This window comes from Chroicocephalus ridibundus, chromosome 10 (genome assembly GCF_963924245.1).
Source record: "Chroicocephalus ridibundus chromosome 10, bChrRid1.1, whole genome shotgun sequence".
In the NCBI taxonomy this organism is placed as follows: Eukaryota; Metazoa; Chordata; class Aves; order Charadriiformes; family Laridae; genus Chroicocephalus; species Chroicocephalus ridibundus.
The window spans coordinates 8842209-8865376 of NC_086293.1; the positions used below are offsets into that span (position 1 = coordinate 8842209).

General features: G+C 41.2%; 1 long non-coding RNA gene across 1 annotated transcript in view; it reads left to right on the top strand.

Moving 5' to 3' along the window:
* Positions 1-23168, top strand: part of LOC134521377 (uncharacterized) — a 60159-nt gene that overhangs the window by 16112 nt on the left and 20879 nt on the right. The window contains exon 2 of the long non-coding RNA XR_010072732.1: positions 11538-11594. This is a non-coding gene — a long non-coding RNA (uncharacterized LOC134521377). The remainder of the gene's footprint in view (positions 1-11537; positions 11595-23168) is intronic.

The following is a 23168-nucleotide window of genomic DNA, read 5'->3' on the forward strand; positions in this document are numbered from 1 at the left end:
GGCTCAGAGAAATCTTTGGAAGGAAAGTTAGAATCAGCTAAAAAGGAAATTATTTGGTAAATTACCTGGTTTGTAGTTTCAGATTTTTGCTTGATGCATCTGCCAAGAGATTGTTTAGTCCTTCAAAGCTGTTTGCACGGCTGAGCTTCAAAGTTACCCTTTTTCTGCTGCAGACACGCAGTATCCAATAGAACTGTTGCTAAGTTCTCTTTGGATGGCTTGTGTCTCCGTACTTATACTGTACTGCCTCTGGACCCTTTATGCAAATAGCTGTGAGGTAGTTTAAGTGCTGTGGTGTTTTCTTTTTTTTTTTTAACCGATGTCAGAGATCTGCATTTTGAATGCATTTTAAAACTCTGAGAGTTATTTGCTGACCTCCATATATCCAAGCTCAGCTCCCAGAAATTGCTATTTTTCCATTCTCTAAAGAGATTATTGAATGTTGATAAAATTGATGTTGAATTTTATGTAGCACAGCACAGAGAAAAGGAGGTTTTCCTCTGCTTAACAAAAAGAAGCTTGCGTATCCTCTATTAAGCAAGTACTGTGGAGTAAATGCAGAGACGTAGGTAATTTATTCAGCTAAGGAAGAAAAACAATGAAAAAAAATCAATTTATTATATTTAAATAAGTTTATACCATGCGTTCTTATTCTGAATGACAGTATGCTGGTTTTGGCTCACAACTCTGTGTTTTCTTGGCATATGGGGTGCATAGCATTAGATATTAAAACATAGTTCTGTTGCTGCTATATGCTTCAAAAAACATTATCCTATTGTAAGTAGAAATAAGACTCCCTCTCTTTAAACCATCTGTCTATTTGAGATATTCATCCACACAGTGCTTCTAAAACCAGATCGTGCAGGGGCACAGATAAAGAGCTACTGATTCTTTGATAATCTTAGTGATCCTGATGACAATATGTAGGACTAAAACTGGAGTACAGATTTTTCACAGTATTGAAGCAATTCAGGATTCATTTATTGTTACTACATGGAAGGTTTCAACCAAGTCAAGTCAATGTTTTTCTGCTTCCCAGAAAAGACAGAGGGCATTTTGGGGATACTCATAAAAGCACCGCACTTAAAAGTGGGCCAGTTATGCCGATAGGTAACATGGATCCTCATGTGGCCTGTAAAAATTTGTTACAGCAAAAGACATTCTGTGTCCGAACAGATGATGGAAATACCATATAAAACTAAGAAGGGATGAAGTCAGTTGTTCTCTATCAACATGACTTATTACCCCTCAGAATTTAACAAAAAATGGTCACCTTACAGAGCTGTTTTTCCCCACCCCATTCAAGTTTATTTGATGGAAGAGAAAATACACAAGAAGAATCTTGTTTTCAGTTTTTTAGGAAATGAAAGCTGACTTCTTTGGGGTGACTTTGGTGGAATGCAGCCATTACTTCAGTCTTGTTCCATGAGAGTGTGATTATCTCCTGAATTTTATCTTAATATCTCAGGAAAAATGCATCAGTAAGTGTATATAGATATGCTTTTAGATATCAATTATCCTGATGTAATTTGAGAAGAGTCTTGGATGTCTGTGCACTTGTTCCAGATTTGCCGTGGGGACAGAGATTGAGGCTTACAGCATTATAACTGTATTTGTAACAATTATATTTACAATGGAATATATTTGCCACGTTGTTTGGATTTCTAAGGGAGTTTGAGACATCATGCACCCCATGTGCAGAACACATCTATGGCTTTATGAAGATGTTGTCTTTGCCTATCTAAGACCGCGTCAATATTGTTTTCCTGAGCAGGCGTCAGGACCAAAGAACTGCAAGGCAAATAAATTCAAAGATCAACAGTCAATTGACTATAGCGGGTCAGTAAACAATGACTGGGCAGCTCATAGTCTGTCATCCAAAGCAAAGATCCCTGTAAAGACAGTTCCTATGTATTTTTAGTTTTAAGCAATGTACTAGGGCTTTCCAGGAATCTAAATAATGCTGGAAAATGTTTTAAATGCTTTCATTAATACCGGAGTTGCTTGTTCAAGAAAGCAATAGCTGTCTGTAGCTTAGTCACAGATTTGCGTAATTGCTAACAAAATGCGTAATCCAGGATCCACTGAAATCCGTGAGATTTCTCCTTTAATTTAAGTGGGGTTAGCCTTAGAACTTGTCTGTCTCTGACTTGAAATGTTCCACATATTGAATTGAATTTTAAAAAATCCTCTCACACATTGAAGCATGCCTCTTGAAAAACATAGATGGGAAAAGAGAAGGTTAAACAGCTGAAACACTTTCACATAGACAAAATTACATAAGCAAATTAACTGAAAGAACAGCTAGGAATTTGATATTAAAAATAGCCTCCAATATGAATGTATTTAATCTCAGCACTGAGTGAATGAGTCAAATTTCAGTAATGATCCAACAGTTGATATACTGAACTTCTCAGCTACCTAGAGATTATAGGATAGCTAAGATTTATGCTTTGGAACTTTGTATGACTGCAGTTTAATAAATCTGCATTTGCCACATATCTCCAATGTGAAAATCCTCATAACTTGTAACTATGAGCTGGAGATAATTCTTAACATGTAGATCCTCCTTCCAGTCTGGAATGAATCTGGACAGCATAGAAGTCTTGCAGCCTAGATAGAGCCGGAGCTGCTCCGCACTTAATCCTGTTGTGCCTGTGCAGCAATGACCGAAAGCAGGAGACTGTGAGGTCCATGCCCAGATTGTCACCTAACCCTCAGTTACTTCATTTTTAAGACTCTCTCAGAAACCAAACTGTGCCCCCTGGTTTCTCTGGACAAGCTAATGGGTCTTCTCCATTACGCTATTTCTCGCATAGCGAAATACTGATGCCACAGATTTAGGAATAAGTAACTCCTTAAGATCTCTTATGGTACAACACCCGAGTTTAAAAAATGAATATATTGACCTATAAATTAAAGTGGGCATTGATGGAATCGTAACTGCACGTTTAAACATGTTTTTAGAAAAGTGAAACAGCAACAGTGAAGTCGTTAATATGCTGAAGCCTTCTAAGTAAAAAAAAAAAAAAAAAAAGATGTTTTCATCATGTGGTTGAAAGCTTCAGTAATTCTGAATAGCTTCTTAATCTTACTTCGTTATATTTTTTTTCTTCAGTCAATCACATTTCCTGTGTTCTTTTTAACATAAAATGTTTGGAGCACATTAAGCATTGTGCCTACTATCTGTCTGTAAGGCAAGAATTGTGTGAGGTGAATTGGCTTGTTTTGGCAGGATTTTTTTAAACTTCGATTGCATGGATAGGTAGGTTGCTGTCTGTGTATTGTGAAGAAGCAAGGTTGAAAATTTGTCTTGCTCTTGGTGGGGCACAAGGTGGGGGTTGTAGTGATTGCTGTTTTCCAGTGGAGTTTATCCGCAAATGTTGAACCAATCCCTTAATCGCAATGAGAAGTTCTCCTACCTGCGTGGACCATCAGGCAGCCAGGACAGCCAGGAGGTTCCGGAGTCAGCAGATCTGAGCAGTCATCTAATGCATATGTTTGGGGCATCGGTTCCTCAGCAGCCCTGCTAGGAAGCTGGTCTCAAAACACAGTGGATTTTTTTTCAGTTAAAATGTATTTACAAAGCACTTTAGTTTTGACAAAGCATTCTCTAACAGAGAGTTTTTTCTGTGGTACATCCCCAGTCAGCTCTTGTGGATGGGATGTTCTTATTAAACCATAAGCTCCAGCCCTCTAAGTCACAACGAAAGGAATAGATTTGCAAGGCAGGCAATACCTTCAGTCCCTCAATCTCTGTACTTACAGTTACTAGTACCCCAGCGTCAGTTTCTGGTTGCAATGTTGTCCAGCTATCACCACGTTCCATTTAGCATTCACATTTAATCAGAGAGGCATGGGGTGACTTGATGACTGCCTTTATGTCCTTACACGTGGAGAAGATAACAATGGGCTGTTTTCTGTCTTTATGCTGGTAAAAGCATGGGAAGGACTAGTACCTGGAAGCTGAGGTTTAACAAATTTAATTGAATTCAGATTCCTAGCTATGATGATAACTAAACGTAGGTGTAATTTTCCATATGTAGCCTTCGTGTTGCTTGGAGATTTAGAAATGAAATTCATTTTCTTTTGGCAGGACAAGTGTTTTACTAAGACATTTGAGGAAAAAGGGTTAGGGTGAGGAAAGTGTTTTCCTCTGAGAATGCAAGGATCTTGGTGGCAATGGACAGAGATCCTGCTCTGTGGGCCAGGATCATCAGGGCATCTTGGCACCAAATTCTTTGTCTTCATAGGAGTACTGAGATCACTGATTCCCCGGTGTATAGCACTCTGAGCTCTGGGAACAGAAATACTTTAGTTTAACTTTTTTTTTTTTTAATCTGATTTAAAGTACCTGGGTGAAACTTGATTAGATTAGATTTAGCTAATGGTCCTTTCTGTTCCTCTGAAAGTAGGAGCCGCCCAGCAGTGAACATCTGTGTTCTAAGACTGCAATGCAGTCTTCATAAGTGTGCTTATAAACAAAAGTATTACAAAGAGACTACTGAAATGAGTACAAAGAGCGTATTAGGCATGCATGTGTGGCTACAGTAGCAATGTGATTTCAGATTCACAAATGAGGAATAGGGCATCTCCCAAGAAGTTGTGGGGTTTGGGTTTTTTTGTCTGGGCAGATTTCTGGACCTCTGGCACCTGGTCAGAACAGAAGTAGTAGGTCCAAACTGGCTTCTAGATATTGTAGGTGAGTTCCTGGTTACTGGTACAGGTGTTCTACACGGCGTGAAAATGCATGTGAATCCCTCATTCCAGCAAGTAGGGGCTAGGAATTCCTTTTCTCCTAGGAATACGTTCTATGCCAGAATGAAAAGTAATACAATCCAATGCTAGGTCAGAAATCCTACGCTGTTTCCTACACTGTTCAGGAATTCCCTTCCCCCAGGAGACAACTCAAATGGAAGGCTTTCTGAGTGTTTTGGATCCAAAAGTCAGGCTCAGTAGAATTTTACAGAATGAAATTTGGCTTGTATTCTCATTCATTTTATAACCATGATTTCATAGAATCATAGAATCGTAGAATCATTTAGGTTGGAAAAGACCCTTGGGATCATCGAGTCCAACCATCAACTCCACTCTACAAAGTTCTCCCTTACACCATATCCCCCAACACCACATCTAAACGACTCTTAAATACATTCAGGGATGGTGACTCCACCACCTCCCTGGGCAGCCTATTCCAGTGTCTGACCACTCTTTCTGTGAAGAATTTTTTCCTAATGTCCAGTCTAAACCTACCCTGTTGCAGCTTGATGCCATTCCCTCTTGTTCTATCGCTAATTACCTGTGAGGAGAGACCAGCACCAAGCTCTCTACAATGTCCTTTCAAGTAGTTGTAGAGAGTGATGAGGTCTCCCCTCAGCCTCCTCAAACTAAACAGTCCCAGCTCCTTCAGTCGCTCCTCATAAGATTTATTCTCCAGACCCTTCACCATCTTCGTTGCCCTCCTCTGCACTCACCCCAGCACCTCGATATCTCTCTTGTATTAAGGTGCCCAGAACTGGACACAATACTCAAGGTGTGGCCTCACCAGTGTTGAGTACAGGGGGACAATCACCTCCCTACTTCTGCTGGTCACGCCATTTCTAATACAAGCCAGGATGCCATTGGCTTTCTTGGCCACCTGGGCACACTGCTGGCTCATATTCAGCCACTTGTCAATTAGAAGCCCCAGGTCCTTTTCTGACAGGCAGCTCTCCAGCTACACTTCCCCAAGCCTGTAGCGATGCATGGGGTTGTTGTGGCCCAAGTGCAGGACCCGGCACTTGGCCTTGTTGAAGCTCATACCATCAGCGTTGGCCCATCAATCCAATCTATCCAAGTCTCTCTGTAGAACCTCCCTATCCTTATGCAGATCAACACTCCTGCTTAACTTGGTGTCATCTGTGAACTTACTGATGATACACTCTATGTCCTTATCAAGGTCATCAATAAAGATGTTAAACAGAAATGGTCCGAACACTGAGCCCTGTGGAACACCACTTGTGACCAGCCGCCAGCTGGATTTAATTCCATTGACCACCACTCTTTGGGACCACCCATCCAGCCAGTGCTTGATCCAGCAGATCGTATGCTCATCCAGGCCATGTGCAACCAGCTTTTCCATGAGAATTCTATGGGGAACAGTGTCAAATGCTTTTCAAAAGTCTAGGTAGACAATATGCCCAGCCTTTCCCTCATCCAATAATCGGGTCACCTTGTCATAGAAGGAGATCAGGTTCGTCAGGCAGGACCTGCCTTTCATAAACCCACGCTGACTAGGCCTGATCCCCTGGTTGTCCATTACATGACTTGTAATGGCAGTCAAGATGATCTGCTCCATGACCTTCCCTGGTACCGAGGTCAGACTGACAGGTCTATAGTTTCCTGGATCCTCCTTTCTGCCTTTCTTGTAGATGGGTGCTACATTTGCTACCCTCCAGTCCATTGGGACCTCCCCAGTTAGCCATGACTTCAGGTAAATAAGGGAAAGTGGCTTGTTTCATAAACAAGTTCCCTTATCTGTTGACAGAAACTGAATGTCACAAATTATTCAGGGGAGCACATGAAGAGATGTCAGCCTATTTTCATTCTCATTAAAATCTGCTTCTTGACACCTTTGAGCTGAGGACACCCTTTAGAGAACAGGGATGAAATCCTATGTTACAACTACATCCCCATGGAAAGCTGCTCAGTAGGTGCAAAATTATATCCACCATGGAATGGCCAGGACTTCCAGCCAAGACTTGCTCAGACTTATCAGAGGCTCAGACCTCAGCTGGTGAGGGGCCTGGAGGACAAACCTTATGAAGAACGACTGAGGGAGCTGGGGTTGTTTAGCCTGGAGAAGAGGAGGCTGAGGGGAGACCTTATCACCCTCTACAACTACCTGAAAGGAGGTTGTAGAGAGATGGGGGCTGACCTCTTCTCCCTGGTGACAAGTGATAGGACGAGGGGAAACGGGTTCAAGTTACGTCAGGGGAGGTTTAGATTAGATATTAGGAGACATTTTTTCACTGAAAGGGTTATTAAACATTGGAAGAGGCTGCCCAGGGAGGTGGTGGATTCACCATCCCTGGAGGTGTTTAAAAAAATGGTAGATGGGGCACTTAGGGACATGGTTTAGAAGTGGCTCTTGTCAGGGTAGGCTAAAGGTTGGACTCGATGATCTTAAAGGTCCCTTCCAACCTCAACAATTCTATGATTCTATGATTTTTGTCTTATTTTGTAATGATTTAGTAGAGCTTTAATGCGTTATTTAAAGGAAGAAAGTTAAATTTAAGCACCTCAAAGGGTCCTTTGTTTTATGAACAATGTCCTTTTCTTATTTCACAGCTGGAAAACTATCTCTTTTTAATCTGCTGTCTTTCTTTTTACAATTCTTTTTTCCTTTTTTTTGGCCACATTTTTCTGTTTCATTTTCCCTGCAGGTGATTTTTCTATTTAAAAGATTTCTGGAGGTTTATTTTATAAGTGTTAATGTCCTTTTTTTCCCACTCAGAGCACAATTACTCGTGACACTGTGAGTTGAATTTATGGGTAGGAGGGAGAGTTTATTTTCTCAAGCTCCAGAGCCGTCTTCCAAGCTGTACTTTTCTGTTTGTCACAAACACACTGAAACCCCAGACTTGCCCAGAGCTTGTGTCAGCACAGGGTTTGGCTCCTAGTACACGTCTCTGCTCTTCTTTTCTTGAACTATAGGATAAAAAAATACTGTCGTGTGAAATTAATGTGCTGCCTGCCACTGCATTTGCTACCAGTTTGACTGAGAAGTGCTGAATATTGAAGTGATTTGCCCTAAGTCACACAGCGGTAGGGGCAAAGTCAGGAAGTGAGACCAGATTCTATTCACTTGTTCCATTCACTTAGCGTTCCTTTACGAAAACAGCTTGGGTTTTTTGGTAGTACATCAGAAGGCACACATCTTTCTCATTTAAAAAGCTGCCTACATGACATTACTTCTGTGTGCAAGGCTGCGAGAAGTATCATCTCCACTGGCTACTGAAAGCATCCCATTAATTCTTATTAAGTGTACACTGTCACTGGGACTGTAGTTTCTAGCTTCTCATCTCTTTAAACAATTTTATCCTCTTGGTTATTTACTGAATTGTGTGCAAATCTAAGGCGTTCTGTCTGAATGTGCTCTTGTTAACAGTGTTGTAAATTAGGAATTACTTGTTTGCTAACAGAAATGAGAGGCAAATCAGCTCTTCTCATTTTCTCTGGGAAATCTAAAAGCACGGCTTATTTATATCACTCCTCCCAGTTTGTTCCTTGACTTGAACTAACTGGAGAGAAAATTATGAGGTTGGGTATCAGTAAGAGGTGGACAACTCTCTCTTCCTGTGTGATCCTTTCTGAAATGCAGCCCCTCATGCATCAGAATATGTAAATAGTTCGCTCTGCAGGAGGATTTGCGGTTATTTTTGTGAGAGGTATAATTCCTGCTTCTCTTCTAATAAACTCAGAATGCCAGAGTGGGTACAGCCACAATTCTTTATATGATCCCTATTATTAAACCAATAGTATGGTTTTACAAGGCAGGCAAGCTTTCAGGTATACAGAGCTTTCTTAGAGCGGAGGAAAGGTGTTTGTGTTGGAAAGTTTGTCTCTCTTCTTAGGACTAAAAAAGGACTTGTGATCCCCCCCGTTGTCAGCTTCTTCCAGTGATAGAAGTCAGTATAATAAAAGGTATTATACCTAACCTACAAATCATATAAACGTTAATCATTGCTGGAGGCAGGGTTCCAAACAAGTTGCATCTACCTAGTTCTCAAAATTTGTTTGCTATGTAAATGGTCCCAGATAGTATTCAGTGGATTTAATGACACGTAAACTAAATTTTAGCAATGCAGCCCAGCGTAGTGACAGCCAGCACTAGCGTGCGAGCCCCTTCGTGCAGACATACCCACCGGGAGGAGCTTTGCCGTAGTCATCAGCACAGCACATCACAGCCCACTTGGCTTTGTTGCGATTCATCAAAACCCAAAAACATTGAGGAATAATAACAGTCCTTCCACTCCTTTTCAGTAGCCGGGAATACAGAATCTAGGATGTGAAACGAAGGCAGCTCCTCTGGCGTGTTGTGTCCATTCTAGCACTGAGCCCCGGCTGCGGTGCTTCTGCTGTTGCTCAGTGCAAGCGCCTGCAGTGGGAAGTACTTGTTTCTGAGAGAGCCCTGAGGCCTTTTGGGGGCAGCTGCTAGTTAAAGCCAGGTGAATGAATTGGCCTAGAGAATCTGCTGAAATCATTAGAAGTTCTGCTGGCTACTGCTGAATGTCACTTGCAGTGTGAGCTGAAAATGGTGAGGGAAAAAAGTAAAGGGCCTCTTTTGAAGGCTCTGTAACTTTCAACTGACACCTTTCTTCTCAAAAATTCTAGAAATGCAAAACCTTCTGCTCTAACTGTAAGCTCCAGAGTTTTATAGTTTTGCAAACACAGAAGTGTTGAAGCTTGATCTTTTGCATTCCTTGAAACTAATAGAAAATCCTTTGAGGAGACTTAATATACGGAGAGATTAGGTCTTCTGTTTTAAATAATGAATAGGACGAGTATTGAATGAGATGAGAACATTAATTTCCGTGCAGGAAAGCTCTTAATAGAATTACTGAGTAAATTCCACATGGAATGCACGCAGCTCCCCTCACCAATTTAAAGCCATAAAGGCCAGGGAAGGCTATTACATTAGAAGGAAGGGGGTGTATCCCACATAGCATTAAAACTGTTGCCAAAAGGAGTATAAATAACATGTTGCTTATATCAGCTAAATCGTTTTATAGTTTCATGAGGAAGCAGACCCAAAGCATTATGACGTTAATCCCGCATACTGGTATACTGACAGACTTTTCAATATTAAACAGCATATTATGGAGTCAGAACTTGACAGGCTTAATTGTATACTTAAGAGTCAGTCTAACTCACAGTTTGTTCCTTCTGGGATGGTGGCAGTTTGGAATTAAAGATCTCAGTGGATTCACTGTAATGTTTCTTTATTTTGTAATTATCTCCTCCACGATTATGCAGGGTCATTTCTATAGCTTTCTAGTCAAGAGAACCCTGTGATTTGGGAAGAAAGTGGCCATCTTCAGAAAGAGTATCATTGTGCCCTGTCTCTTGCTTCAGGCACAGTCCAGGATCATTCAAACCAAATAAAGTCAGCAAGACCCTATGACTCCGGGCACCAAAAAACACCCCTGCTGCCCAGCCTGTTGTTTTTTCACGGCTGCTAATGACAGCAGTCAAGAGATTCTTTTCACTTCCAACAGGGAATTAGTCATTGGACAAAGCAAATTTACAGCTCAGTTTACTTTGCCAAAATACTGGGTTTAAGCTGGGGCGAGTTTCATGATGGAGCAAGAAGAGACTCAGGGAAATCTAATTTGGTATGATTAGAAATGGTGGACATCCAGCTTCCTTTTAAGAAGTAAGTCTGGTTCACATTGTCAAGTAACTTGCAAAGTCAGTTGGAGGTCTGTAAATAGGAGGTCACTGCTTCCCATAGCAATTAAAGGAGTAACACGCTAATTTGTTTCCTCTATGCTGTGCCTTTACACTTGCTGCTAACACATCCTAATTATGATAGAGAAGCCAATTAGGGTGTGAAAGGGAGCAAATACGTGTGACAGAGAAGAGTTGATAAGAGATTTAGTATTTGGCACAAAGTGTTTGAAAATGCTGGTTTGGATTTTAAGGTCACCAATCTTCAGCTTGCAGCTAGTTCCTCTGTCACGTTCTCTGGGAGCAATCAGCACAGAGGGTATTTGAAAATCCCACCTGCCAGCCCCTGCTTCTTCAGGTGTCAGAAACGGACAGCTGAGAGGCTCCTGAAGGCTTGACACGCAAAAATGCCCAATGGTTAGAGACCAGAGACCACAGTGGGAACACAAATAAGAAGATGGAGTAAAAGCAGAATGACAAGTTCCAGAACTGGCCCTTGGGGCTGCCTATAGAACATCTTCCTCTTGAAATTCAGACATTTCTATAGCAGCTTTTAAATTGAAAGAATTTTATTTCTTATTGTTCCTTTCAGTTGCTGTAAAAGACTTGTATAAGTTACTCAGCAAAGTGATCTCAAGCCTTGCTTTACGGATGCAGTGCAAATGTGATTTACCTTCAAGTTGTCTCTGTTGGTCTGATAAGGAAGGGAAACGGGGCCAGTGGCAGGACCACACCAGCAAGGCAGCTGCACACAGCCTCCAAGGGCAGCTATTCTTAATGGAGGCGCAACCTGGAATCAGATGGAGAGAGGAATTTTGAACACGGATCTGGTGTTACTAACAAAGTTTGTTTCAGGTATCAGTCCTATCAGCTGATCTGGTTGAAATAGGTAACAGTTAGTTCAAGCATTGCTCCCTTCCCCTGTTGTTTCTGTGTACCTGCGAGTATGCATATGCGTTATGTGTGTGGTTTTTACTAATGAACTGTTCCTGACTTTTTTCTAGTGGCTTTATTGTTCTTAGTAGTTATGAAGTTATTTGGTCTGCTCATTTTGTGAGGACTTAAATTATTCTTCCTGCAGTAAGATTAGTCATTTTTTCTTTTAGGTTCCTGTTTTAGGACTCCTGTAGCACAGCAGCAGTGAAGATCAGAATCTCATTACGGTAAGTACTATACTTACCGTAAAACTGAAACCATCCATCCCAAGAGAGTTAGAATGAAGTGTAGGTGTATGTACCTACAACTACGTATAGCTACACCTACCATACCTAGGTACATACACCTGTAGTTGTATGAAATGATTGAGCAAGTAGGAAGATGGAGTATTCATGTCGGTTGTGTTGGCGTAAATATGACATTTCAAGGGTTTTGGTAGCTGTAGATCATCATCAAGCTAATCAGGGCTAGGTCACAGTTGATTTGTAAACTTCGCTGCAGTGTTTCAAAAGGACTTGGAAGAAAGAAGACAGTCATTTTATCCTGGCAAGGATTTCTTCCCCCTTGTAAGGACAGGCTTATAAGAAAGCATTACCAGCAGGATGAAGACAACTGGTGTTTTTGCTCTACAATTCCAGCAGGGACCATTTACGGGAAGGTCTCAGCAAATATTAGTGATATGGTCTATAGTTTCTGGTACTGTCCATTAGTCCCACTGTGTCTGTGAAGTATGTGTCAAAGAAAATAGTTAGGGGCTTTTTATTGCTATCGCTTGCACCCATCACTAATGGCACCAGCGAAACTGAAAGCTGTTACTTAAAATCCAGGCCTTCACTGTGTTGGAGGTATGTATTACTGGCTAAAAATCAACTGGGAAACCTACATCTTGTACTCTGTTAACCACAGAAGCCACCAGAGATCTAACGCAGTGCTGAGATGTGCACATTGCGTAGAACACAATAGGTCAGCAAGTCCTTTCTTTGGAGGGTTGAGTGAATTATCTGGTTAATATGAGGGAAGTTCATAGAGTACTCGGTTTAGAACTGTTCCCCTGCTCATCATTCATAGCCATTTAGATGAAGCTTGATGCCTTGGGGGGGGCGGGGGCAAGAAGATCCCCACAACCAGTTGTTCAAGTAAGGTGATTTTCATATTGTACTACTAGCTACTTAATGACAAAAACCTTTATGTAATTTTCATCTTTATAACTTCCATAGTCATTGTAATAACAATGGACTTCTCCACTGATTCTTAATGGGTTTGTTTACAAGCAAACATCATGAAGTGAGAATCAGGAGGCATTCAGCTGCCGTTTGGAGGCAGAGATCACAATTAAACCTGTTCTGTAGGCCAAATATTGGACGTCATGCTTTATGGGACAATAAAAGCCTGTACCTGACCGGTGAGGGATATGCCGAGACCAGGAGTAGTATCGGTTTTTAGGAATGGCTTCTGTGATTTTCTCATAGCTTCCTCTTCACATTTGGCCAGCTGGCACACTCTGAGCATCCCAAGGGAAGCTGAGTGAACGAACACGTAGCGCTGGAGCAAAAGTTCCTTGTGTCATTTGATCCTGCTTCTGCTGAGGAGACCGAGTCACAGGGTCTATATGCTTTGCAACTCTTCTGTCACTCCCTTCCCCCTGGGCCTTTTTGGTTGAGCCTGAGTATGAACAAAGATACATTTAAAAGCAGTTAGAGAACGGTTTGCAGATGCAAACTACAGCAGCTGGTGTATTTGTACAAGCACCAAGCTGGGAGGCCACATGGTCATTTTGTTAGAATGGAGTCTGGGAATTGGGACAGCTGTATTCTATTTCTGGCTCTCCCATTGAATTGCTCTGTGACTCGGAGTGGTGCGCCACTCGGAAGGCAGAAATCCATCAGTAAAGATCAGAGTCAGGCTTTTCATAGATAGTAACTGAAATTAGGTAGACCTCTAAATACCCGAGTTTTGTGTTCCCTGTCCACAAATAAGCGATAGTGATACAATACAGTGACTTTTGATGCATGTGACGTGCTTTGAAAGTCTCAGACAGTGACAAGAAAAGTCAAAAGCAGTTGCGTTGTTTTGGTTTTTTTAGGAAGGAAGTAGAAATCAGCAAGCCCAGTGGGCCTGGCGTGCAAATTTAAGTCAAGAAAATGGTAAATGGAAAAGGTGTGTTTGGTTGGAGCTTCACTCAGTGAAGCTTTGGTGTGGCTGTTTGTGATATGAACATTTCTCTTGGCCCTTAAACAATGATGTAACATCCTGTTCAATGAGCAATTTCACAGGATTCTTTCTACAAACCGCTGATGACTTTAATAAGCAGTTTTCTCCTTCACGTTTCTTTCTTTCCTTGTCTATAGCTGCTATCAGATTTTAAGTGTTCTGTGTTGGCACGTAAATGGTATGATGGAATTCTAGAATGCACTCCTGGAATGGCTGGTGATGGTCTTCATATCCTTGAATGCGGAGATAGCTGTAATGCATCGGTGATTTTCAACTTGTGGTATGAGACAATGCAGGGTTTGGAATGACTTCAAAGGGATGAGTAAAAGGTCATTAATAAAAGCAGTCCTTTTGTTAAATTTGCTCTGTGATGATCTATAGGTCACATAGAAAATGCTTGTAAATCTAGAAACTATAAAAAAGTAAAGCAACTAGAAAAAGTAAAAAAATATTCTTAAAGTCCTTCTTAGACCTGCATTTCCATGACTCTGATTCAGAGGCCGACATGGAAGATGCAGATTTAAAACTTTCATAACATCACATTTTTGTAACTATTATTCAGAAATGTCACCCAACATTTTGACATTTGAAATGGCTCATCAAGAACAAGAAGCTGGTAGACCTTTTTTAAAATGCTTTCTGGAAGATCTCAGTGATAATCTGTGATTATTTCTCAGCCTCCGCTGCTCATGTTGAGTAAGCGAAGCTCAAGTCTTATTGCCTGGAGAAATTATGGAAATGCCAAGGATTGCCTGATAAACAGGTAGTGCCATTGATCACTAACTGTACTTTATCAACATAGTACCTTTGTCATTTGAATAAGAAATGTTTCTAAGCCAACACCAGAGTAAATCTTGACCTTTTACAACTGCTTGTGCTTTTATTGAAAAACAATAACTCCATCTTCATTAGAATCACTTTCATTTCTGCGTGGGGCCAGGTACCGAGCAAGGCAGTTGTATAAACACATAGTGGCATAGGCAGAAAAAAGGTATCTAGCAGTTTTCTTTACTTGAAGGTAGGCAGCGTTGGTCAATACAGCCTGTAATGGGAACTGAAAAACGCTGCTACATTGATAGTAAATTAAAGATACCCACATCTGTGAGTGTGTAACGTAGTTCAGCTGGAACTGGGTTATATTAAGTGTTTCTCATCTCCAGCTGAAGTTCGCTTCTATCAGTGGTGGTTCAGCTGCTCTTTAACATGGTGCTGTGAAAAGAATCTGGAGACTTCAATCCAGCACACTGCCCTGGCCTTAACTTATGTGTCCCTTTGTCTCTCTCTGATGGACAGGAGTAGCTCAGATCTAGCTAAGCATAGACATTTAGAGAATTCCGCAGAATGAAGAGTTCTGTACATCCCTCATCATTTCTGCCTATGAGCACATCACCCCAGGTTCAGGCTCTGCCAGGTTTTCCAACAGTAAAAAGGTCGTCTAAGGCTCCTGGGCAAAGACTGATATAAGACCTTGTGTAGATTTAAGAACAGAGGTCATCTTGCAGAGAGCTGCTGAAAGGCATTTCTGTCTCCTGTCTGTAGCGTGAGATGGGTGCCTAACTTAGGAAAAAAAATGTGTGTGGGAGTACCAAGAAAAAGTGAAATTCTCCCTTAAACTGCTAGGCCCCCAGCGCTGATGACAGACAATGTGGATTTTGCCTTCCAGAAGCAAAATTTAACCATCGTCTTATTGGGTGCTAGAAGCTGTCAACTGCTGTTACCCCAAACAGTAGACTTTAGCTTGGTCTTACATAGGGAGTTTCGTACAGCATATATGTAAAATGATGTCAGATCAAGAGAGAGAGTCTTGCAGTTGGCACTTTCTGAGCGCACGGACGTGGCAGACTGCTTAGTACTTGCATTAGCTCCCTCCCAGCCAGACCCAGCACAACAGCCGATACGGAGCAGCTCTGAACTCTTGGTAAAGCTGGCTCTGGGTTAGCAACTCCTTTTCCTGGCTTGTATAAAGAAGCCAGTTTTGACAGTCAAGCCAGGTGCAATGTGTTCGTTCTGTAGCGGACTTAAATTGCAAGGTTATGAAATCCTCTTACCCGCTGGTAGCTGCAGACCACTTAATTGCAAGGTCAGTGATGTATAGTATCAGAGAGTTTGGGGACCTTAAGAGGCAGTATCTGATTACACAATAAATCATGGCTTATTTGAACTTCTGTAATCCTGATCACATGGTGTTATTGTTCGGAACTTGCTAGTATAATAATTTAGCAGTCTGCAGGGCCACAACAGTTTTGTTACCACTAGATTCTGGTGCTCAGAATTCTCAACTGCCTGGCAAATTGACAACATTAAAAATTAGAAACAAATTAATGACCATGAATTTAGAGTTATGCCATAAATTTTTCAAAGGTTTATCTTTCCCATTTAAACACAAATGAAGTAGCCAGGTTTGCTGAAGTAGTCATCGTCTTGGGTGAAGATCTGACAATATACGTGACAGTGGCAGCTCTAGGTGACAGGTGCGTCTGACAACTGTCGTCTCTTTCTGGGTGTGAGAGTGGAAGCAGAGCTCTACTACAGCATGTGAATCAACTTCAGCCTTGAAGTAGTTCAGATCTAGTATAAGTAAGTCTGTGATTTTAGCAGAATTTAGGTACAGTCTCCTGGAAACCTGAAAGAAAAGATCAAGTTAAATGAGCGATACTGTATCATCTTATCTGATATCACTAGAGGTTGCTAAAGGTCTCTGCTTATTTAATGTTTTTCTGCTTCGGAAAACATGTTAATGTCCTTGATCACATTCATGTATCAAAGGCACTGTGATAAACAAATGACTCATGAAGTGACTGCCTATTATTTTTGCTGTGATATGGGGGGAAAAAAATCAAATTATATTGATGTCTAGTCTCAAAAGAAAGTTTCTTTATAGTGGTGCTAAAAAAATAACAGTTTTGTGATACTTAGGAGACTCTGGAATAAGTTTCCTCACAAAGAAATCTCATTTAAGCATGTTCCGTGGGTGCTACCACAGATGGTAAACCCTTTATTTTAAATTCGCACCAGCAAAGTTTGATAGCCCAGCAGAACCAAATTTCTCCATGTCAAAACTCCCTTGATTTCAGGTTCAAGACTGAATCAGGGTTGGGGTAGAGGCAATAACTTCAATGGAGTTATATTGTGGATGAATTTTCTTAATTTTTAAAAAAATTAAGATAAAAATTAAGTAGTATGAGGCTAGAAGTCTAGGGCTTTGGGTTTAGTTTTTTTTTTTTTTTAAAGTATGAATAGGAAATAGTCTATTAATTGTTTCTGGTCCAGTCTGGAGTAAATTTCCTATCTGTTAGACCACAGCATCTCCTCTCTTCAGTGGCATCTCTTTCCAGGATTTGGGCTGTAGTGGCTGTGACAGGCTGACAGAGCTAACGAGGGACTTCTCGGGGGATTGAACTTGCCAGCGCTGCTACACTGCTCAGAGCTCAGTGAAGCAAATGGGACCTATATCCATTATATCATCTTTAGCTGGTATAAATCAGTATTGTCCTTGCATTACTAAATTTTCAGTATTCAAATGATGCTGAAAATTTTGCATACAGATGTGCTTCTCATTCCTGGGGAGCTGTTCTGTTTTATTTTTTTTTAAAATCTCCTTTAAGCAACGCAAGCCATAGGTTGTAACTGGGCTGAGTTGGCTGAGTTGGAACGTTTCAGCTGCTCCTGTGGGTCTGGCATCATTCAATATCAGAAAGAGCAGTAAAATAACGTGAGACTGTAAGAACTGCAATAAAAGAGAAATTGAGTAATTACCTTTGGGGCTGTATTAGAAATTAAATGCATGATCCCAAATTGAACATCACGAGATAGAGCTGTGCTCTTTTGAGTGACACCAAAGCTCCTCCCAACCATGACTCCCCCCTTCCTTTGCCTTTCTCTTATCTCCTCCTGCTTCCCTTTTCCCTCCTCCATGCATTCCAGCTCTGAAGACAAACTCTGGCTGCAAAAGACAAGACTAGTCAGCCGTGTGGCAATAAGCTACCTAAATGATCGCAGTACTCAGATTCCAATTTCAATTTGCTGTTAGAGCTCTAGAGCATTTCTTTGTTCAGGGAAAGATTAACATAGTAAGAAATGTTTTGCTTTGAGGAATCAGACCAAAGAAAACTAAACTTTTGATTAAGTTTCAGAAAAATTGAAATCTAGAGTTAGAAAATTTAGCAGTGGTGAAAGAACAGCTCAGAAAACCCCAGGGAATCCCTCAGTGTCAGCTGTTAAGACCTGACTGTACTGACAGTGCAGGGAAGTTATCAGCTTCTGGTTCATATCTGTGCTTCTCAGACTTCAGTCACTCAAGACACTCCTTTGGGTGTCTCAGAAGTGTTCAAAGGGGGACAAAAAGTGGAAAAAAGAACAACTTGAAAATGCAGAAACATGAAGGGTCTTTTCTTTCTTTGACACACAGAGTTGCTGGCAGAAGCTGCATAGCACGTACGCTAAGTTAGCTGCAGTTTTCTCCTTCAGAAGTAAACACTGGGAATAATCACTGCTAGAAGTTAGGTTGAATATCTTTTAGTGGTGTTTCTTGGGCTGATTCTTCTCCTTGTCACACTCTCTCGAGCATCAGGAGAGACACTGGTGCCACACTGGTGTAAAATAGTGCAACAGAGAAATCAGACCCTCTTTGGGGACACACAGAGCCTCATTGAGCAGTCCTTCGTCAGGGCTTACACAGGAGGTGCAAGTTCTGTCCAATCTGAGGTCAGGATCACACCCATAAATTAGATGAAACAAAATTACAGCTGTTAATGATGCTGCTATTTGTCCAGCATCATCCAGCAGAGTCCCTTTGTCTGTATTATTCTATTGCAGCAAAATAGGAGTAACACCTTTTATTAACTATAGTTTACTTTCAACTCAAGCTTGAGGGTTTATTTCCTCCCTGTGGAATACAGCGGTTGCTTATCTGAAATCTGACGGAACTACAAAATACTAACTTCTAATATCCTGTGAGCATTTGTATGAAGTGAGTAATTGCTACGAGTCATTAATCAGCCTGGAAAGGGTCCTTGTGCCAGTTGTTTTTGCTTTCTTGACGCTGCATCTTGACACTGCTGTGTCATGGCCTCTTTGGAGTCTGGTCTTTCTAAGGGCAGGTGACTCTGTGGCTTTGTGAGGATGCAGACTATTGTTGGAAGCAAATATCAGGTTCCTTTTTAGCTTTCCATTCCAGTCTTATGTCCAGCCAAATGCACGGAGGTTTCTGATTGTCAGTTTGTATGCTTTACTCAACAGATTTTATTTTTCTTAAATTCTCTGGAGCATGCTCTAAGGGTGATATTAAAATGTCAGGGAACAAATTAAACCAATGCTTCCATAGAATTTCTAGATTAGAAATTCTAGATCAGATTATCTGAAAGTCTGGCATATTTTGCTAAGAGAACGTGGCTGCATATTTAAGACAATAGTGGTGGGACTGTGGTGCCTCACCTGTACGGCTTGCTTTCTTTAAAAAGGTGTCTTATTGCTTCAAGAAACCGTGTTTGCATTGGAACGTTTAATGAGATAATATAGCTCTGCTCATGGAAAAGATAGTTACACCAGGCTTCTGAGAGAACATGTATCACACAACAATATTTTACTTTAATTACTGTTTTTGTCATGGAATGGGTTAAAATGCAAAAAAAGCTGACCGTAAAATTCAGAAGCGAAGACGAGTTCCTCCAATATGAGGATGTATGCTCACCTCTGAGTGAGAGTTCTGCAGTTTAATTGGTGTAAAGCTTCGGGGGGAGGGAGAAGCAGTGATTTATTTGGGAGTCTCAGAAACCTACAGAAAGGCACTGTAAAAGGGCAGTAAGAGCAAAAGACCTCCACAAAAAGGGACCAGAAAAGTTTCTAATTAGAAGGCAATGAGAGAATCCAATTAACTGTACATAAGAAGCAGGTTATACTTGCCTGTGTCTGAGCGGTGTGAATATATTTGGCTCATGTGTAATGCTGTGTAGATACACCCAGGGTGCTTTGAACTTTTATTTCAGTTCACTGTGATATTTTTTTATACGGAAAGGCAGCAATAAGGCCTCCCTGGAGCCTTCTCTTCTCCAGGCTGAACCCCCCCAACTCTCTCAGCCTGTCCTCAGAGCAGAGGGGCTCCAGCCCTTGCAGGATCTCCCTGGCCTCCTCTGGCCCCGCTCCAACAGCTCCGTGTCTCTCCCGGGCCGAGGGCCCCAGAGCTGCACGCAGTACTCCAGGTGGGGTCTCACAAGAATGGAGTAGAGGGGGAGAATCACTTCCCGAGACCTGCTGGCCACATTTCTTTTGATTCATTCCAGGATATGATTGGTTTTCTGGGCTGCGAGCGCACGTTGCTAGCTCTTGTCCAGTTTTTTATCCACCAGTGTCCCACAGAGCTGCTCTCAATCCATTCATCCTCCAATCTGTATTGATACTGGCAAGTGCACCAACCCAGGTTGTTAAGTTGGTGAGGTTCACACTGGCCTGCTCCGCGAGCCTGTCAAGGTCCCTCTGGGTTGCAGCCCCTTCCCTCTAGAGAATTGACTGCACCACACAGCTTTGTGTCATCCGCAAACTTGCTGAGGGTGCACTCAATCCCGCTGCCTGTGTCACTGATGAAGATATTAAATAGTACTGGTCCCAGTACAGACCCCTGAGGGACACCACTCACGACTGGCTTCCTCTTGGACATCAAGCCATTGGCTGTAAGTCTTTGGATGTGGCCATCCAGCCAATTCTTTATCCATCTAACAGTCCATCCATCAAACCCATATCTCTCCAACTTAACAGCAAGAATGTTGTGGGAGACCGTATTAAAGGCCTTACAGAAGTCCAGGTAGATGACATCCATAGCTCTTCCCTTGTTCGCTGATGCAGTCACTCCATTGTAGAATGACATCAGATTAGTCAGGCACAATTTGCGCTTGGTGAAGCCATGTTGGCTGTCTCTAATCTATAAATATATATATCCCCCATTCTTTACTTAAGGAGTAATAGGGAGCAAACACGAAAGGAGAAGATGCGCTGTAATGATGACAACTTCTTTCTCCAGAAGGAGAATGTAGAGAAGCTGTGGCATTATTCTGTATAAAGAGCTTTTTCTTGCCACTTCAGCCTCCACTAGAGTCTGTCACATCCTTCATTAATAAAATCCATTATCAGCATGATTTCTTAGGCTCACAGGCAAAATGAAAAACAATGAGAAATTCATCTAAACCTGATTGAAAGTAAAAGATTATTGAACTACTTCTGATTTTAATGAGTATTTGAATGTCTGGTATAACACTGTTGGCAACTTCAGCAATCAATTCCCCAGCTATAGAAGAAAGCCTCTGCCACTCAGATAAATGAAGAGCTTCATAAACTCATGCAGCTCAACATCAGATGTTGTTAAGTTGACTGGAGTCACACGTCTGAGACTTCAGGCTATTCATTTAAATCCATTTAGCTTATTTCCTCTGTGAAAATCTTTACATATAAGCTGCAAGTCCAGCCTGAATCAGACTAGATAATGATATAAAGTGCTTTTATTACTGGTCAGCATAAAGGCTAAAATATTTTATTCCAGAGGCTGTGAACATCATTGATCACTGCGTGAATCGGGTCAAAGTCATAGATGCCCATGTAGTAAGCTGTTGTGACAGGAGCTCTGGCATGTCCCACTTCTGGGACATGTCCAAACTTCTTTTGCTTGCGAATTCTCATTGCATGCCAATGAGATTTAAATCTTCACATTTATCATGCGCTTAATCTTTTCTTAGAACTAGTAGACGTGCAAGATGCAGAATGAGAATTCCAGGAATAAAACACTTTTGTTTTCTCACAACTTTTGATGTTTAATTGTCTCTGGCTCCAACCTATTTTGAAGATCTGCATACGGATAAGGTCTGCAGGTGGTAGAAACATGAGCTGTGAATTGCTTTTTGCACTGAGACATAAGTTAGCTGTACATGCTCCAACTTTGGTTACCCCATCCTCCTTTCTCCAACCTGCTGGGTCTGCCTCCAGCATCTGGTGCACTTTGCCATGAACTAGGACCAAGAAGACCATGATTTCAGTATGGGTCTGAACAGTGACTAACACAACTGAACCCGGTTGTGGCCTTTAGGCTCTGCTGCAGTTAATTACTGTGATGAAATAGTTAAACTGAAGTTAGTGGTGAAATGAATCCCCGAATACAGAACTATTAGCGAAGGGATGATGGACAACTCATTCGTAAGAATGACCACAAAACCTCTGGTGCTGCAACACTGAGGCAACTTGACAAGCCTGGTTGATGAGTTTTCTTTGTGTGTTAAAATAATGTCCAAACCCAGTGTTTAGTAAGGGTAATTGCCTTTAGTTTTAAGTGAAGATTTGCCATAGATTAAAAATTGGGTTAAATAACACTTTTTATGAGACAAAGATCTGAAGACAAATAAAGTTGTACTTATAGTTATCACTATCTAATATAGACCTACATTATGGGGTTGTGTTCTGATCCCTTTGCTCTAATCAGATGGGCTCTTCCCAAAATAATGTACTCCTCAATATGAACAAAAAGGGCATAATTTCCCATAGGTGCTCAGTGCTAAAATCCCAGGACTGAGTCTACAAGCTATGTTTAGACCACACACTTTGTTGTCTGAATTCAAGAAAGTAATAAGTAATTCAGACCTTTTTTAGTTTGTAACACAGAGCATCTTCATTTACGTCCTGACCTTTTCTGCCTGTTCTTCTCTGAAGAATCTTGATTCATTTAAAAAATGAAAGCAAAAACCAGAGGAAAGCTGCTTTCACATTATTTCACATGTAGGCTGATTTCCAGGCAGTCATTCCCAGATGCATAATGACTGTTCCATCGGCACACTGTGAGAATCAGAATCATTTATTCGGAGAAGGAGAGCATGTAGCCTAAGTACAAGAAGTGCTATATAAAACCAAATTTTATTCTGTTTTATAAACACTCCTGAATATTCATGACTTTTTTAAAATGGAAAAATAAAAGCTGAGGGCATAAAATTTGAGCTGAAGGGTGGTGAAGAAATCAAGTAGTAGAAGTCCCTCTACTGCAGTGGACTAAACTGGACTGAAATTGATTTTATTACTCTGAGAACAGCAAATCGTCAAAATGTAGTGATGCTATTGCTCTCACAACACTAGAGATGAACCCAACCCGTGGCCTTGGGCATATACTTGAGATTTTAAGGTATTAAAACCCCATTTCCGATATGTCCCTAAAAACGTGTAGAGGATATAATTTGCTTCCTCAGCATCAGTCATTATGACCAGAAGCTGCAGAACAAGTTTTTGTTTTGGAAAAAACAAAAGAATTTAACGGTACAGCAACCACTCCTGGCAACTGCTGTGACCTGTTGATGGGGACGGGGTTTGGTTGCCAAAAGATCTTGCACTGTAATTCTGGCTTTGCCTTTTTTCCCCTCTCCGTTTGTGACTAATAATAGGAGTTTCATCAGAGATGTTCTGGAAGGTTTAGGGTAAGTGGCCATTACAAACTATTTGTGCTCTTTATAGTGAAGAGAGAATACATGGGATTTCAACTTAGATTAGCAGCTAATATTCATGTTCACAGAGAAGACTGCAGTTCTATGACCTACTCAAATACCTGCACACTAGTTAGTGTGGGTGAA